Consider the following 13411-nt stretch of genomic DNA (forward strand, 5'->3'; position numbering starts at 1 on the left):
GGCCCTCTCAGGACACACTGGAGCCTTGTTCTCCCCCTCTGCCTTTCCCCACCATGGGCACCCCGTGCAGCCACTCCCAGGTTTCGGGACGTGTCTCCCACGGAGGGAGCCCAGCAGGACAGCTCAGTACCCGAGTGCCCTGAGCCTGCTCGGGACAGTTCCTCTGGGCTGTGCCCGTCTTGTCCGGGCTGTGCCCGCAGTGCCAAGCAGCAGAGAGGGCAGCTCAAGCCTCAGCAGGGCTCAGGCCCAGAGGCACAGCAATTACCTCCTGTGGCTGTGCCTGGCATCGCCTCCCTTCCTGCAGAAAATGCCACTCTCTGTCCATCCCTTGAGAAAGGAAGAGGCACAGCTGGATCAGATGGAATCATTGCATATCCAGGAGGTGGCCTCTTCAGGAGGCAATACTTGTCCAAGACATGGGTAATGATCAGGAAAATCCTGATCCCCCCAGGCATTTGGGGCTGGCTATGGCCCTCCCTCCTCCAAGCAGCCACACCTCAGGATGTGCCTGGGGACTGGGAAAATGCAGGGGATCCCTGGTGAGTTGGGGCTGCGTGGCAGCTGATGGCCAATGCCTTCCTGCAGAGGCTGGGGAGAAGCTGCAGCCAGGCCAGGCTGGCAAACAGCCCTGCAGGGCATGGAAGCAGCAGCAGGGCAGCGATGCTGCCATGGATCCCTTCCCGCTGTTCTGGGCACGGCGTGTCCAGACATACAGCCAGAGCCCTCGGCTGCTGAGCCCCAGGACAAGGCTGAGGGAAATCCTCTCACCATTCCCTTTGAGAAGTTCTGTCACTATTCGTTTCAAGATGTTGTTTGGCTCATGTGGTTTCTTGTGTCCTGGTGCTTTGTTCTTCCCTCTCAGAGGACCTTAACAGAAAGTAGTTCCATTTCCTAGGAATGGATGCCACAGAAGCAGGGCTCAGCCTGTGGGGTCAGCAGGGACAACACTACTCACCCCAGTGATTGGAGCCAGGCTTCTTTGTAGGAATCAGCAAAGGGGCAGGAAAAGTCCTCACTGCAGATACATCTGTAACACAACAGCCACAGTAGGTGGATAACCTGGTTGCTGTGAAGTTGTCAACAATTATTACTGTGTAGGACAGTGAGAACATACATGAAGGAGGCTCCAAAGGCTTCAACACTTTTCTCAACCAATCTAATGGGGAAGCCTTTTGAGCAACCTCATCTAGAACGGAGCAGAGATGAGAACATTTTTCAGGGTGTGTTGGGATCCCCTTCTGCTTTGGGAATTGGGCACTGCAAGGGGGTCAGGTAAGGCCGTGGGAGCCAGGGGTGAATGGGCAAGGTCAAACTGCACAAGGGCCTGGGGAGCTCTGGGCAGGCTCCTGGTCACTCTGCACCCTCTTTCCATGCCCTGTGCAGCATCCATGGTGGGGCGGCTGAAGCAACCCAGGGCCCTGGGAGCTCTCACTTCCACAGCTGCAACTCTTGCTAAATCCCTGGGGAAAACTGCAGCAGGCATTGCTACAGCTATCCCCCTGTCCCCCTCCTGCCCTTTCTCCCTCCCTTTCTACCTACTTCTATCTCTCCAACCATCTTTCCCCTGGGACAAATCCCGCAGCACACAGGCACATAGCCAGGCCCTCTCAGGACACACTGGAGCCTTGCCCTCCCGCTCTGCCCTTTCCCCACCATGGGCACCCCATGCAGCCGCTCCCAGGTTTCAGGATGTGTCTCCCATGGAGGGAGCCCAGCAGGACAGCTCAATACCCGAGTGCCCTGAGCCTGCTCGGGACAATTCCTCTGGGCTGTGCCCATCTTGTCCAGGCTGTGCCCGCAGTGCCAAGCAGCAGAGAGGGCAGCTCAAGCCTCAGCTGGGCTCAGGCCCAGAGGCACAACGATTACCTCCTGTGGCTGTGCCTGGCATCGCCTCCCTTCCTGCAGAAGAGGCTGTCCATGAGCCACTGGTTCCTCCAGGAAATGTTTCCTTCTGCACAGCCTCTCCATCTGCTTCTGGAGAAAAGAGAGAGCTGGATCAGATTGGGCTGTTCCCCATTGGAGAGGTGGCATCTTCAGGAGGCATTGCCTCTCAAAGACATGGTTAAGATTCAGGAAATCCCTTTCAACATTTTGGGTAGGGCAGGGTTCTCCCTTCTCCATATAGGTGCCCCTGCTCATCTGCCTGGAGATGGGAAATTGCAGGGCATCTCATGCCTGTGGTGTGGTTTGGGCTGCCTGTCAGCGGATGCCCAATGCTTTCCTGCAGAGGCGGGGGAGAAGCTGTAGCCAGACCAGGCTGGGAAACTGCCCTGCAGGGCATGGAAGCAGCAGCGGGGCAGTGAGGCTGCCATGGATCCCTTCCTGCTGGGCCCGGCTCGGCGTGTCCAGATGTGCAGCCAAAGCCTCGGCTGCTGAGCCTCAGGTGAAGGCTGAGGGAAATGCACCCACCTTGTCCTGCCTGCTGCATTTCCTTCAGCATTTCCTTCATTTGTTCAGAGGGCTCATGGGGTTTCTTCTGTTCTGTAGATTTGTTCTTTCCCCTTGGAGGACCTTAGAGCAACACGGTTCCATTTCCCATGAATGGATGCCACAAAAGCAGGGCTCAGCCTGTGGGGTCAGCAGGGACACACTACTCACCCCTGCGACGGGAGCCTGGCTTCCGTGTAGGAATCATCACAGGGACAGGAAAAGTCCTCCCTGCAGACACATCTGTAACACATCAGCCACAGAAGCTTCTGCCATCTCTGCTCAGCTGCACGGGCACCACTAAGCCGCAGGAGCAGTGAGGGGATTGCCCAGGGCGAGGGCACACACATGCATGGCTCTGTCCTGGCACCTGCAGCGATGCCCCCCTGGCCGAGCTTTGGGCTCTGAGCTGGCAGCTCTCCCAAGGGAAAGGCCTTGACTTACCCTCACCATCTCCCAGAGGCTCAGTCATGGATGTGGTTTGGGAAGCCAGATCACCTTCACCAACAAGTTCAGCTGCAAAGAAAGGCCGGACAGAACATCACCTGTGGCACTGTAGCAGATCCTCAGGCTGCAGGCAAGGCTCAGCGCTGGGGCAGAGCTCTGGGCCTGGCCCCTCCCCATTCTGCTCTTCTCTGTGACTGCACAGAGCACACAAAAGGACACAGTGGCATTGCACACAGGAGGAGGATGGACAGCTAAATGCTCCTTCCGCACACTGACAGCCATCCTGTGGGATCCCTCGGTGCTCCACAAAAGAGCGGGGCAAAGTTTACAAAATTCTTCAGCCCTGACTTAACGTTAACAAAAATGGCCTATGGGTGAGCTCTTGCCACATGGACACTGATTAGTCTGCCAGTAAAAAGGGAAATTCAGAACTTGCCTCTGGCATTCACCAAGACATTCACAGTGTCATTCACCTGGACTTCCAAATCTTGCAAGGCGTGATCCAAATCTAGAATGGAACAAAGATCTGAACCATTTCATTTTTGTGTTGGGATCCCTTTCTGCCTTTGGGAACAGGGCATTGAAAGGGGGTTGGTTAAGTCTATGGGAGCCAGGTGTGAATGGACAAGGCCAAACTGCACAGGGGCCTCGGGAGCTCTGGGCAGGCTCCTGGTCACTGCACCTTCTTTGCAGGCCCTGTGACACATCCCTGGAAAGGAAACTGGGGCTGCCCAGGGCCATGGGGTCTCTCTCCCTCCCCCAGAGGAAACCCTCCCTAAAGGCCTCGGGAAAACCATCCCCGGCGCTTCCCGGGGAGCAGGGAGCGCTGTCCCGGGAAAGGGGAGCCAGACTGCCGGCTCACCTGCCCGCCACCCTTGCAGCGGAGCAGCCTGGGCAGCCCTGGCAGACAGGGCCACGGCCAGGAGGAGCAGGAGGAAGAGGCGCAGAGCAAGGGCCATGGTGCCTTGCCCTCTGCCAGTCCCGCAGCGCTTGCTGCCACCGCTGTCCTGACACCGCTGTCCCAATGTCAGCACCACTGCTGCCACCGCCGCTGCTGCTGCCGCAACAGTTGTGCTCAAGGACTGAGTGCTCGCTCCTTGTGCTGCTGTGCAACCACCGGGTCTGGCACCTCTGTGACCTCAGAGCCTGCTGTGACCTCAGCCTGCTGTGACCCCTGAGCCTGCTGTGACCTCATGGCCTCAGCTGTACCCCCAGAGTGTGCCCGCATCTGTACAAATGGACTGCCTTGATTGTTTTTGTGTATCCCAGGTCCATTGCTCAGCAAAACCTTAATTGTCACCTGCTGACATTTTGGGTCAGACTGTTTCCATGGAGGTGCTCTTGATGGCTTCCCTCTTTTCCTGGGCTTGCCACTGGAGGAGGTCCAGGCCCAGAAGATGCCAGGGAAGGAAATGTGCCCTCAGCCCAGGGACGCTCAGCATGGGCTCCCCCAGCCCTCGGGACCCCGCCGCTGGTCACAGCAGCCCCTGCCTGGCTCCTGCCTGCCCACATTGTGGGCATCCACGGCTGCTCCTGGGCACGGAGCTGAGCCAGTGCTGCTGCCAGGTGGGCTTTGCTGCTGCTGCCACCCGGACATTGGGCTGACAGCTCCATCTCTTTATTGCAACAGAAATGCTGGGCCCAGCTCTGCCCACCTTCAGTAGGGGCCACAGATCAGGGCCAGTGCCTTCAGGGGGAGAGGACCTTGTTTGGGTGGTGGCGGCACCTGCACAGCAACAAGTTGGTAAAGCAACTGTGGCAGGGGCATCGGGCATGGGCATGGCGATGGGGAATGTCTGGTACAGGTGTCCCAGACTGAGGCGTTTGGCCGCTCCTGTGAAGCTGCAGATGGACGCCTGTTTAACAGGAGGTTGCTGAGCTCCCAATTGCACCTGGCACACAGAGACCCTCCTGCCCAGTAGGAGATTCCCACTGTGCTCAAAGTTTGCCTCTGAAGACTGAGAGGTGAGCTTCTCAGAAATCCCAGAAAATATCAGGGAAAAGGTTTTAGGTTGGTTGTTGTCGCTTGGTAAAATGTCCAGTGGGAAAAGAGCCTCTCCAGTATGCTGGGTGCCTTGTGATGACTTAGTTCTTCTTAGAGTAAAGATCACCAATTAAATTCAGTTTTATTTTTTATTCTGCAAGTAATAAAGTGTTCTACCTTTTTCAGAATTCTATAACTACTTTGAAAAATCCTGAACTCCTGTGGGAAAAGGGAAGAAATATATGGGGATTTTTTTCTACAAAAACTGTTTCTGAATATTTTGAACAATTTCTGCTATGTAAAAATGTAAAATGAATACAAAAAAGGGTCGCTTCTTCTCAGGAGCCCCGTGCCCAGCTGCTGTCTGCCCAGCCCTGGCTGTGCCCAGACAAGCAGCTCCACCAGCATTGGTGGTAGCACCCAGACACCTGAGCGGAAGGCCAAAGATGTTGGTGGACTCAGGCCCTTCCCTGGCAGGAGGGCTGCACCTCCTGGCCTGGCTGGACACCAGGGCCAGCACCTTTGGGGACAGAGGGTCCTGTTCTGGGTGGTGAAGGCAACAGCATGTCCCCAGCAACAAGCTGGTAATGCAGCTGTGGGGAAGGGACAATGGACACTGGCACGGAGATGCAAGATGACAAGTCCAGTTGATTCTAGAAGTGTAAAAATATTCAAAGTTATTCTGAATTCTAAAACTACTTTGAAAAATCCTTACCAACTATGGAAAAAGGGGGCAAATTTTTGACGATTTCTTTATTAGGAAAAAAATAAACCCTACCTATTTCTAAAGGTTTCTAATTAATAAAATGAAGAACTAAGCCAAAATATGGTGTCTCAGGAGCCCCATGTTCGGCCACTGCCTGCCCACCCATGGCTGTGCCCAGACAAGCAGCTCAGCCTGTGCTGGTGGTAGCTCACAGACACATGAGCTGAAGCCCAAAGACGTTGCTGTACTCAGACCCTTCCCTGTTTGGAGGGCTGCACCTCCTGGCCTGGCTGTAGAGCAGAGCCAGCCCCACTGGGGATAGAGGGTCCTGGTTTGGGTGGTGGTGGCAACAGCATGACCCCAGCAACAAACTGGTATTGCAGCCATGGCAGGGACAACGGACACTGGCACAGGAATGAGAGATGACAGGTCCAGTTCTCCCTGGCTGAGTTATTTGGCCGGTCTTGTGAAGCTGCAGAGGCGCTCCTGTGGAGAGAGGAGGCGGCTGAGGCCCCAGCTGCCAGTGGCACACAGGGAACCTCCTGCACAGCAGGGCCCAGAGCTGGCAAGGCTCCCCAGCACGGCTGGAGCTGCTGGCACAGCCTGACCCAGCTGCACAGCTGCCCCTCAAGGCCCTGGCGAGCAGGGCACGGCTCTGGGCAGGCTCCCTGGCCAGGAGTGGGCCCCAGAGCACCTCTGCCTTTCAAGGGCAACCTTGTCCCTGCTCTTTCTCCTCCCCACATTGCTCTGCCTCTGCCCTGTGCCCCTGGGGCTGCTCTTGGCCAGGCAGCCTCAGTGGGAGCCAGCACTGGCTGCAGCCCCAGCGGGCCCCCCAGGACAAGGCCCAGCAATTAGGAGGCCAATGAAAGCTCTGGGCAGCAGCAGAACCCTCAGCAGAGTTCTTTGGACAATCATGGACTGGCCACACCTACACTGCAGCCTCACTGGGAATGTTTCCTATGTACAGTAGACTTTCAAAAGAAGCTGTTTGAGGGAAAGGTGAACTAAACTCTCACTGTCTTCTCTTAAGTCCAAATTCGGACAGAGCATAAGATGAAGATAAGCTCCAAAACAAGCAGGCCTGCCAGGAACCCCAGCCAGCAGCCTGTTCCCTGACAGAAACCCCTTCCAAGGCCCTTCTGGGAATCAGGAACATGTGCTGTGGTTCTAGCTGCACCTGTGGGAGCAATGGGGAGCGTCAGCCTGTGCTGTGCTGCACTGCTGTGCTGACAGCACGGTGGATGTGGGCAGGACGTTCTCGGTTTCCCCCAGAGCTGGGGCCTGCAGGCACCTTGCTGCCCCTTGGCACAGGCTGTGCCACCCAAGAGAGCCCAGCAGGCCGGGAGGAAAGCCTGGGGCCAGCAGGAAGCTGAGAGAAGGCCCTGCTCTAGAACTGGGGGAGTTCCACCGAAAGCAAACAAAGATGGCAACTTGAAGAGATTCCCTCTGTGCTCAAAGTTTGTCTGAGAAGACTAAGATGTGAGCTTGTGTGGAGGGATTTATTAATAGTTGGTTAGCTGAGAAAGGCCATGCTGACATATTGCCGCTTGTTAAGCTGAGAAATCAGCAGTCAGCAAGCTGAAAGGAGATGTCAGCAGTAAGCAATCAGTGGCCTTGCTGCAACATGAGGAGAGGGAGTAGAGATTAGTCCTGAATATCTCCTATGAATATGTAGAAAGTATCAAAAGTAGGACCATAGGAATGTAAAAGTAGGTGTAACTGCTGATATGTAACTAACCAATCATGAGCTCAACTTTTGCAATATGCATGAAGTTCATTACGAACTGTATTTAACCCGCTGTACTGATCAATAAAATTGGGCCTGTGATGATCAATGGATGTCCTGGTCTCCTTCCTTCGACAAATGGTGGAGAATGCGGGCAACAACGCTGTGAGCACCGCTGCGGGCAACGATGCGGCAGCGTTGAACCTCTGTCCTTTTTTCTCGGATTACAAAGAAAAAGGGAACTCGCCACGGTCGGGGAACTTGGGTGATGGTCCCCTGCAGCAGGGAGGTGCCGGATTATTTATAAAGCACCCTTGAGGATCACATCTGTGACTCAAGCCATCTACGTGCCGCAGGAGCCTGGATCTGCAAACAGTGCGCACTGATTAATAGGTATGGATAGGCAAATGGCATACGATCTCTTCTCCTCATATTTAGAAAGGCGAGGGGTAAAAGAGATAGATTTAAAAAAGGAATTACCGGGGTTATTAGCTTATGGCCATTCTATAGGTATATGTAGTAACCCGCACACAGTCCACGAGCTATCAGAGTGGAAAAAGTTTGGGGAAATATTAATGGATTTAATGTTAGACGGGGACAAATCAGCTAAAAAATTTGGGAAATTATGGCGGGTGGTGTATAATACGTTGCTTCAGCAGGTCTCTGAAAGAAAGGCAGCAGAAAGGGCGACAGAAGATCATAAGAGGAATATAGGATATGGGCGTGAGGATGACCCTTTAGCACCTTCTGTAACTAAAATACTTATGCCTAAAAATCCCCAGCATAGTGGTGTTGAGGATGTGCCTATAGATATTGCGGAACCGTCTGCGCCTCCCTTGTCTGAGGGGGAAGGCGAGTCGGATGGGGGAGGTAAGAGCAAACCAGCTTTGCCTCCGCCGCCGGCTTCAGGCGGGTTGGATGGTGGGGGTGGGAGCAAGCCAGCTTTGCCTCCGCCTCCAGCTTTGCCTCCGCCGCTACCCCCGGGCGGGCCGGCTCCCGTTACAGCTCCGGCGGGGGGGCCGCTTCCCCCCCGCGAGCCAGCCTCTGCTTCACCGCTTTCTCCGTGCGAAAACTCGGTGTCTGCACCAAAATGCCGGCAGCATAGCACCCTCAAAGAGCCAGCTCCCATCCCAGGGGCACACCATGATCTATGGGGGGAAATGGCTAATCAAAGGAGGGAAACTTGGGCTGCTGTGGCAAAAGAAGTAATGCAAATGGGGGATGGCGAGGCAGTGGAAATAGCTTCTAGCCTTGCATGTACGGTTATACACACACCACAGTATGATGCACAGGGGAACCTTATGCATAATATAGCAGCATATTCTCCCTTAGATTGGAAGTTGTTAACCCAGCTACGTTCCACGGTTAGTCAGTTTGGAGTAAAAAGTGAACCTGTTAAGCAAATGTTAGATTATCTTTTTAATACTCAGATTTTATGCCCAAATGATTTAAGAGGAATAGTGCGTTTAATATTCACTCAACATCAGCAGTTATTTTTTAACGCACATTGGCAAGCATTAGTAAATGAATCAGTTGCTGTACAACGGGCTCAGGGAGACCCATTGCATGGGGTAACAGTGGATGAGCTCATGGGCTTAGGGGCATATTTGCGTACAGAGGCACAGATGATATCGGGAGGAGATAAACTTAGAGAGGCTATGCGATTGGTGCGTACGGCAATAGATATGGTTAAAGAGCCAGGAGGGTTACCAGCTTATATGGGCATTAGGCAAGGTAGGGAAGAATCATTTGGAAATTTTATCGATAGGGTAGCTACTGCTATAGATCGGGCCGGGGTTGCAGACTATCCTAAGGGGGTGCTATTGAAGCAGTGTGCTTTGCAAAATAGTAATCCAGCAACCCAAAGAGTGTTAGCTACTTTAGGAGCAAATTGGACCATTGAGGAAGCATTAGAGCGAATGGCGTTAATGCCAACAGCTTCGCAGGCATTCATAGCAGAAGCTCTAAAGGAATTAGGATTGGGGTTACAAAAGCAGGCAGAGTCTAATCAGAATCAGGTGTTAGCTGCCCTTGCTCCTCTCCGAAGTGGCTCACTGGCATTCACGCAAGGAGGTTCAAAGCCATTTATCAAGTGTTACCGGTGCGGCAATGAGGGACACACACGCCGAGCTTGCCGAGCGACTGGCATTTGGTGTCAACACTGCCGATCCAGCTCCCACAACACTACGGCTTGTAGGCGCCGGTCGGGAAACCATCAGCAGAGCGCACTTCACGGGGGCCGCGCCCAGACACAAGTTGCCGCTGTGACATCGGAGACACCAGCTGCCGCAACATTGCTGCCACCTCCTATCTGCAACCCGCAACAACAGGGAGCCTCGGTTTGGACTTATCAGCAGCAGTAGACGTCACACTTATGACGAATCGGCCTGAGAAAATACCAACTGGAGTAAAAGGTCCTCTTATATTAAATGGACAAACATGTGGAGCATTATTATTAGGACGCTCTTCTACAACTATGTTGGGATTATTTGTTTTGCCTGGAGTTATTGATGCAGACTTTACAGGGGAAATACAAATCATGGCTTACACCCTTTATCCTCCAATTAAAATAATAAAAGGACAACGCATTGCACAATTGGTACCACTATCACAAATGACATCGGGAATACAACCATTTACTGGACAAACACGGGATGAAAAAGGTTTTGGCTCTACTGGTGTCACACTTTTAACTGTGGATTTACAAAATAGACCAAAGCAAAAAGTTGAAATTACTTATGGGCATCAAAGCATAACCCTTTATGGGTTATTGGATACAGGAGCAGATACCAGCATTATTTCTCCAGAAGCATGGCCATAACATTGGCCGCTATTCCCATCAGCAAACATGCTCACAGGAGTAGGAGGATTTACATTGGCAAGCAGGTCACCTTCTTTGTGTCCATTGAGGATCAACAAATATCTGCTGTGTTTTCAATTGTGCAACTGCCTCCTACAGTCTCCTGTTTAATTGGAAGGGATATTTTAACACAATTGGGAATGGTGTTAACTAATCAGCACCCTTTGGAGTAATTGCCATTGCTTGGACTTTCCCCATTCCACTTACCTGGAAGACAGATACACCGGTGATGGTTAAGCAATGGCCACTAAAAGGGGAAAGCCTTATGAATGCTCATGAATTGGTAGAGGAACAATATTCAAAGGGACATTTACAACTTTCCACGAGCCCTTGGAATACACCTATTTTTGTGATCAAAAAGAAATCAGGGGAATATCGTTTAATACATGATCTGCGGGCTGTAAATGACCAAATGGAACCTATGGGGGCCTTACAGCCTGGTCTTCCAAATCCAGCTATGATTCCAGAACACTGGCCACTCTTAATTATTGACCTAAAGGACTGTTTCTTCACCATTGGCCTGAATCCTAATGATATGAAGAGATTTGCTTTTACTTTACCAGCAATAAATCATGGAGAACCAGATAAAAGATTTGAATGGTCATCTCTTCCGCAAGGCATGCGAAATTCTCCCACTTTATGTCAGCTTTATGTTGATGCAGCATTACAGCCACTACGTCGCAGATGGCCAGCAACTATAATATATCATTACATGGACGATATTTTGTTTGCACAGCAACAACCATTTTCCTCTTTGCAGATTGACATTATTAAAAATACTCTTGCTGCATATTCACTTGTTATTGCTTCAGAGAAAATTCAAACTACAAAGCCCTGGAAATATTTGGGATGGACTTTGATGGATCAAATAGTGATACCTCAAAAATTGGAATTACAATTGGACATTAAGACTCTACATGATGCACAGAAGTTGCTGGAAGACTTACAGTGGCTGAAACCCATTGTGGGAATACCAAATCATTTGTTAGAAACCCTACGGCCTTTGTTAAAAGGTGTTGACCCTACTACTCCTGTATACCTGACAAAGGAGCATCGTCTTGCTTTGCAGCAAATCAGTAACTGTGTACAACAGGGGTACGTGTCTCATCGACAACTCGACCACCCTATTGACCTTACTATCTGGAATAGCCCTTGTCACCTGCTTGGTGCTCTCTCTCAACAACAAAAGAAAACGGGGGAGATACGGGTGTTGGAATGGTTGTCTCCACCATTACAGCATGGGAAAACAATATGTTCAAAAATTGAACAATTGGCTGCATTAATCAAAAAGGGGCGTCTCAGAATTCTTGAAGTGGATGGTAGAGAACCTGCTACCATTAGATTGCCTATGGAAAAAGAAACCTTGGACTGGTACCTGATTAATTCAAAGGATTTACAGGAAGCATTATTGACATCGTCTGCTAAAGTAGATACCAGCAAATTAGTGCCTAGAGTTTTGCAATGGATGACAGAATGGAACTGGATTACTTGGCCCTTGAGAGAAGAACGCCCTATAGAAGGAGCTATTACAGCCTTTACAGATGCAGGAAAGAAATCAAGGCGTGCTGCTGTCACTTGGCAAGAAAAAGGACAATGGAAACATCAACTCCTCACAGCAGACCCTGCGGATAGTTTACAAACTTTGGAATTGTTAGCAGTAGTATGGGCAGTATCCAACTTACAGGAGCCTTTAAATGTGGTCACAGACTCTATGTACGTTGCAGGAGTAGTCAGACGAATAGAGGAAGCAGCAATTAAGGAAGTGAATAATAAACGATTGTATGAGTTGTTGGTGCAATTAAGGAAAGCTCTACGGGAGAGAAATGCAGCGTATTCTGTGATTCATATTAGGAGCCATAAATGGTCTGAAGGTTTAGGAGAAGGAAATGAACGTGCAGATAAATTGGTTACTCTACCCATTGATAACTCTTGTCCTATTGATAAGCATACATTGGCCAGAGAAGCACATAGTAGATATCATCAAAATGCAAAAGGATTAGCAAAGCACTTTGAATTGAGTTTGTCAGAAGCTAAGGCTATTGTTAGAGCATGTCCAACATGTAGTTATCATAATGGTGGAATAGGTTTAGGCATTGGAGTTAATCCTCGGGTTTAGAAATAAATGAGAAATGGCAAATGGATGTTACACATATAGCTAGATTTGGTAAAGTCAAGTGTGTGCACGTCACTATAGATACGTATAGTCATTACATATGGGCTACGGCTCAGGCAGGAGAGAAAGCTATACATGTTATCAGACACCTGTTAAGGTATTTCGCTGTCATGGGAGTTCCAAAAAGTATCAAAACGGATAATGCTCCAGCTTATGTGAGTGCTAGGGTTCAGAAATTTTTGAATCAGTGGTCGGTTAAGCATGTGACAGGTATTCCACACTCCCCTACTGGACAGGCAATAGTGGAAAGAGCAAACGGTACCCTTAAGCAATATATTGAAAAACATCAAGATTTGAGAGATCCACAAGCATGTTTGGCTAAGGTGTTGAATGTAATCAATCATCTATGTATTTTTGGGGAAGATGATACCCCTCCTGCAATTAAACATCATCCAAGGTCAGGTCAGGAAAATACTAAGGAAACAGAGGTCTGGGTTAAGTATAAGAACCCGAGTACAGGATTACGGGAAAAACCTGCAAAAGTATTATATTGGGGTCGGGGGTATCTTTGTGTTTCCTCACCTACAGGGCCTCTGTGGGTGCCTGCTAAGTGGACTAAACCTGCTTTTGATGCAACCTTTGGTGGACCGCCTCACGGAGGAGGACAAGGAGCGACTGGGGAAGAAACTGCTTCTGGTCCTACAACCGCTACTGCTACAGCTGAAGGGATACTCGAAAGCGGTGGACAGAGCACTGACACACTACTGTCGGACAACCCAGGACCTGATTGGTTTTATTGACTCATTATCAACTTTTCACAAATTCTAGACATGCTAACCGCAGATGTGCAGAGTGTCAACCATGCTGTTTTGCAAAATAGAGCTGCTGTAGATTTTTTGCTCTTAGCACAAGGACATGGATGTGAAGAGTTTGAAGGAATGTGTTGCATGAATCTGTCTGATCATTCGGTGTCCATTCACACTAAGATAAAAGAACTGCAACAGGGACTTCACAATCTCAAGGAAGAAGAAGGTTTAGGAATTGACGAATGGCTTAAAAGCTTAGTACTTGGGCCATGGCTGAGGAACCTTGTGATCTATGCTATAGGACTGCTGGGTGTAATTTTACTGTTTTTGCTTATTATGCCT

The 13411-nt window shown here is 50.6% G+C and overlaps 1 protein-coding gene across 1 annotated transcript in view; it reads left to right on the top strand.

Annotated features, from left to right (window-relative positions):
- LOC141728045 (uncharacterized) overlaps positions 1 to 13411 on the top strand; it is a 621306-nt gene that overhangs the window by 76355 nt on the left and 531540 nt on the right. The gene's annotated exons all lie outside the window — the stretch shown is intronic.

Source organism: Zonotrichia albicollis, unplaced genomic scaffold (assembly GCF_047830755.1).
Source record: "Zonotrichia albicollis isolate bZonAlb1 unplaced genomic scaffold, bZonAlb1.hap1 Scaffold_83, whole genome shotgun sequence".
Classification (NCBI taxonomy): Eukaryota; Metazoa; Chordata; class Aves; order Passeriformes; family Passerellidae; genus Zonotrichia; species Zonotrichia albicollis.